General features: G+C 37.3%; 1 long non-coding RNA gene across 1 annotated transcript; it reads right to left on the bottom strand.

The window, feature by feature from the left end:
- Positions 1–3590: 3590 nt before the first annotated feature.
- Positions 3591–5257, bottom strand: LOC118902395. Its single transcript, XR_005021559.1, has 3 exons — positions 5198–5257; positions 4887–4975; positions 3591–4251 (listed from the first exon to the last, which is right to left on the bottom strand). It is a non-coding gene; the product is annotated as an uncharacterized LOC118902395 (long non-coding RNA).
- Positions 5258–5761: the final 504 nt, after the last annotated feature.

The raw sequence follows: 5761 nt of genomic DNA on the forward strand, positions 1-5761 counted from the left end.
TACTGAGCCTGCCCTCTAGAGCCCGTGAGCCACAACTACTGAGCCTGCATGCTGCAACTGTTGAAGCCCGTGTGCCTAGAACCCATGCTCCGCAACAAGAGAAGCCACCGCAATGAGAAGCCTGCACTCTGCAATGAAGAATAGCCCCTGCTCACTGCAACTAGAGAAAACCCACACGCAGCAACAAAAATGCAACACAGCCAAAAAAAAAAAAAAAGCCACATATATAATACTACTGAAACACAAAAATGGTAGTTCTAAAAGTGCTTCAGGGATTCCCTGGTGGCGCAGTGGCTAAGAATCCGCCTGCCAATGCAGGGGACACAGATTCGAGCCCTGGTCCTGGAAGATCCCACATGCCGCAGAGCAACTAAGCCCGTGTGCCACAACTACTGAGCCTGCGCTCTAGAGCCCACGAACCACAACTACTGAGACTGTGTGTCACAACTACTGCAGCCCGCATGCCTACAGCCCATGCTCCGCAATAAGAGAAGCCACCATGATGAGAAGCCTGCGCACTGCAATGAAGAGTAACCCCTGCTCGCCACAACTAGGAAAAAGCCCACATGCAGCAACAAAGACCCAACGCAGCCAAAAATAAATAAATAAATAAAATTTAACATTTTTATAAATAAACAAAAATGTTTCAAATTTAGTGCAGAAAGAAATCCTAGGGTAATTGGCAGGGTAATTCCATTCCTACACTAAAGTCAGATTCACAACCAGAAAATCTAGGGAGTCAGAAAAAAGATTTCATCTTGAAAAATTCTTGTAGAGTCAAGAAGCACCAAACATCTGAAGAAAATAAGCATTTTGAGAAAGAGATGATAAACACAACAAGGAAATATTTTAAGAAAACAGACAAGATACAGAAAATAAGTAACATATTCAAAGAGACATTAGGGAATATTAAATTAATTAAAAACCCCATAGGTCATAAAAATGAAATTTTTCCTAGTCAGAACAGGAAAAAAACTCAAAATAATAACTGAAGTGCAGAATGGACACCTTGGAAGAAAAAATTCTTGACCTGGGAGACATAAATAAGTAATTCTCCCAAAATACATTACATGGAGAGATTAAGAAAAAAAGATTGAGCATATAAAAATAAAGGTGAGAGATATGAAGGATACATATGAAGAAATTTCAACATCCATCTAATAGGAGTCATAGAAATATTAAATGAGAAAATAAAGGACAAGCAATAACAGTTATAATGAGAACAACAGATGGGAAATTTCCAGAATTTAGCTAAAACATGAATTCTTATTTAGCCTTCAGAGCAAGAAAACAGATTATACTCAAAGGAAATAGAATCATGTTGATATCAGATTTCTCATCACCAACATTAGCAAGAAGAAAATTTAGGAAAAAATATTGTTGTAACCTTGAGTATACAGATTTCTTAGACATGACATCAAAAGCACAATTAATAATACTACAGGGCTTCCCTGGTGGTGCATTGGTTGAGAGTCTGCCTGCTAATGCAGGGGACACAGGTTCGAGCCCTGGTCTGGGAAGATCCCACATGCCGCGGAGCAACTGGGCCCGTGGGCCACAACTACTGAGCCTGCGCATCTGGAGCCTGTGCTCCGCAACAAGAGAGGCTGTGATGGTGAGAGGCCCGTGCACCGCGATGAAGAGTGGCCCCCGCTTGCCACAACTGGAGAAAGCCCTCGCACAAAAACGGAGACCCAACACAGCCAAAAATAAATAAATAAATAAATAAATTTTAAAAAAATGTTTAAAAAAAATGGTAAAAGAGACTTAAATTTCTTAAAAATAATAATAATAATAATAATAATAATAATACAAATTGATAAGTTGGACCTTATAGAAATAAAACTTTTAGTTATTCAAAAGACATTGTTAAAAGATAGAAAAGATAAGCCACAGGTTGGAAGAAAATAATTGCACATCATATACCCAATAATAAACTTGTATCCAGAACATAAAGAACTCTCATAGCTCGATTTTAAAAAAGCAATTAAAAAGGGGCAAAAAGATTTTAACAGAAAATTCCCCAAAGAAGATTTACAAATGGAAAATAAGCACCTGAAAACATGTTCAACATTATTAGTCAGAGAAATGCAAACCACAGCTAGGTACCAATATACGCTGATGAGAGCAGCTAAAATAAAAAGACTTGACAATGCTGGGAAGGATGAAGAAAAACTAGAAATCTCATACATTGTTTAAATGCAAAATAGTACCACCATTTGGAAAACAATTTGGAAAACATTGTTTATAAACAATGTTTACAAACTTAAACATAAAAATTCCCCATGACCTAGAGATCCCACTCCTAGATATTTACTTGAATGAGATTAAAACCTATGTTTGCACAAAAAGCTGTACATGGTTGTTTGTAGTGGCTTTATATGTAACTACCCCAAACTGGAAGTAACCCAAGTATCCCTCAACCGGCTAATGGACAAAAAAGTCGTGGTACATCCATGCGATGAAATACTATGTAGCAATAAAAAGGAACAACTGCTTACATATGCTAAGATATGGATGAATCTCAAATGTATTATGCCAAGAGAAAGAGTGAGACTTAATTAGTTACCTACGGTATGAATCCACTGACATTTTCTGAAAAGACAAAACTATAGAGACAAGTGAGAGAACACAGCAGAGGAGGAGTTGATTGCAAAGGGGCACAGGGAAATTTTTGCTGTGATGAAAGAGCTCTATATATTGATTTTGGTGATGGTTACACAACTGTATGCCCTTATCAACACTTGTAGAACTATACACTAAAAAGGAAATTTTACTGTATTATAACAATACAAAATTTTTAAAAAGGAAAAGTAATAAAATTTTCAGAAGAAAACTTTATTACTTTATTACAATATCTTCATGATTTTGGAGTAAGTTGTTCTCCTAAATAAGACACAAAAACCACTAACTTGAAAAGAAATAAACACAAATCTCAACAATATTAAGATTAAGAATTTCTGTTTGTTAAAAGACTCTATTAAGAGAGTGGAAAGACATCCCTCAGAGTGGGAAAAGATATTTGCAATTCACGTGTCTATGGAGGACTCACATCTGGGATACATAAAGGACTCCTGCAATTCAATAAGAAAAAGATAAAAAAACTTAGGAAAAAAAAGGGCAAAGGACTTGAACAAGCACTTCACAAAGGACAATTTTCAAATGACCAATGAACATTTGAAAATCGCTCACCTTCATTTGTCATCAAGGAAATGAAAATTAACTCCATAATACAACAACATACCTACCAGAATAGCTAAAACAAAAAACACCTGACAATGGCAACTGTTGGTAAGGATGTGGAGCAAAGAGGTCTTTCATGCTTGGTGGAGTGTAATTAATATACCAAAAGACATGTACAAAGTACTTATGATGGCACCGTTCATAATAGTCCCAAACTGAAAGTCACCAACAGTAAATGGATAAATTTAATTTGGGTGGTATATTCACCCAATGGAACACTATACAGCAAAGAGAATGGAAGAACCACACTACGTTAAACAATATTATGGATGTACATCACAAACAATATATAAGACAAAAAATCCAAACACAAAAGATTATACACTTTATGATTTATTTATATACATTTCCAAAGCAAGCAAACTATATTGTTAGATGTCCAGATATTGTTTACATGATAAAGAATGGTAACTGAATGCATGTACAAATGGGGCTTTTGGGATGTTGGTAATATTCTTTTCTTGATCTGAATGACAATTAGTTGAGTGTGTTCATCCTATGAAATTTATGGAACTGAACAATGTGACTGTGTACTGTGTATACTTTTTTGTATGCATTTACACTTCAAAACAAAGTTCAGTGTCTTAAAAAAAATCTGCTCATGAAACTAGAGAAATAATTTTAAGTAGCCTAAACATTTAGGAGGGGAGGCTGGGACTATTTCAGTCTGAAAGCATCCTTTCTCCTCTCCAATTTTAATTTCAGTGCATTCTCCTCTCCTAGGTTGAGCAGCAGCTAAAGTCACCAGTCCAGCAGGTCCTTGGCAGAACAAGTAAGGCTTCAGGCCCTGCAGGAATCTTCATAGAGAAAGTAGATGCAAGTCTGTCACTTCTCTGTGTCAAATGAGAGTTTATTTTCAGAGAGTTCCAAGGCAAAGATTAAGTATAATGTATTCTAGAGGCTTGGTTTTCCAGTAACTGTGACCCCAGGGGTAAAGGGAGAGCCCTTCTCTTCATATGGCTTGTCTCTCAGGCTTCCAAAGATCTGAAGAAGAGTGTTGCTGGTAGGCTTTTCCAGAAGCAGATATTGAGACAGAGTTGAGGTGCAAAATATTTATTAGGAATTAATACCTTTGAAAGGAAGCAGAGGGTCAGGGGTGTGGGAGAACAGGATGGAATAAAGGAAGAAGTTGAACTGTGATGCAGGCACCCAAAAGTCTCAGGCGTCTTGGTAGGTAAGGCTTGAACAACTGTTGACCATCAGAGTATCGTAATAATAAATTGTTCCAACAATGTCTTTGTAATTCATAGGAAGGAAAGTGAATTACAGAAACCACAGAGGTCACAATAAATTTATTGGGGAAAAAAAGTACTTCACACCATCAGATCTGTAATTAAAAGCAAGAACTGCCTCATTCATTTTTCTGTACTCAAAACCGTATTGATGCTCAAAATATCTGTGAGTCAATGAAAATTTCAAATTAACAATAGAATGTGATGGAAATAAGAAATTTCAGCTGGTCTCCCAGTAGGAGACAATTATGTATTGATCCATCCATCTTGACTGATTAATCAGTAACAGATTTTGAAATGGGTGATGGGCTTTAGAAAAGTTGGCTTCAGGAAGGGCCTAAAATGACACGGGTCAGTTCAGTTAACTCATCTCAGATAGATACATCTCAGAGAGAAGTGATGAAGACTTACCTTTAAGCACTTATATCCAGATTTCCATGGGAGTATTATGACAGTTGGAACTGTACTGTTGGCTGGAGCGGGTTGACGGACACAGGTTCCTATATAGATTATAAAAAGAAGTAAATGACACTGAGAGTTTGTGATGTGAGCAAATGGGATAGATAGCTTTGCAGAAGGGTTGATAAATAAACTGTAGGAAGAGGTTGGAGAGTGAAATGGGGTGAGGAGGAGAGACTGATAGGGAAAAATTAGAAGAAGGGGTTAGTAAATGAAAGAATAACAAATATTATTAAATGGGTGTATTGCTTTTGGACACTCACCTAAACTTTCTTTGGCACTCTACTCTCATCAAGACCACTGAGTATCCTCACAGCAAACACCTATTAAGAGAACAGCAGAGACTATATAAATGGGATAAAATACAGTTCATTCTTTCCTCCTGATGCCACTTTGCTTTTGTCTTCCTAGATTCCAAGATGGCTGACAATGGTGTATTTGATGCTATGACACCTACCATACTGGAGATGAACAAAGATCCCACAAACTTCTACATAGGGCCACCACTGTGGTGTGTTACCTTTGTTTATATGTCAGTTGTGTGTGTGTAGTGCAAATAACCTGGCTTGATCTGGTCAAAGACTTCCAGTGCCACGGGAATATCTCTAAAACCTGTGTAGCAGAGTGTTATGAGAATCATTTCACTAGACCTGTCCTAGGAGTTTGGTATTTGGTTGGCTTTGCCTTTTCCTCCATCTCTTTTGGGATGGAGTTTTTTGTTTCACAGACTGTGCATAAGGAAACCAAGGTGCTTAAGAAGCAGTCTTTAAAAGAGAGCTCCAGCAGCACTGACGACAAAGCTGACCATGTTAATATAAAAGAAGACG

This window comes from Balaenoptera musculus, chromosome 10 (assembly GCF_009873245.2).
Source record: "Balaenoptera musculus isolate JJ_BM4_2016_0621 chromosome 10, mBalMus1.pri.v3, whole genome shotgun sequence".
Classification (NCBI taxonomy): domain Eukaryota; kingdom Metazoa; phylum Chordata; class Mammalia; order Artiodactyla; family Balaenopteridae; genus Balaenoptera; species Balaenoptera musculus.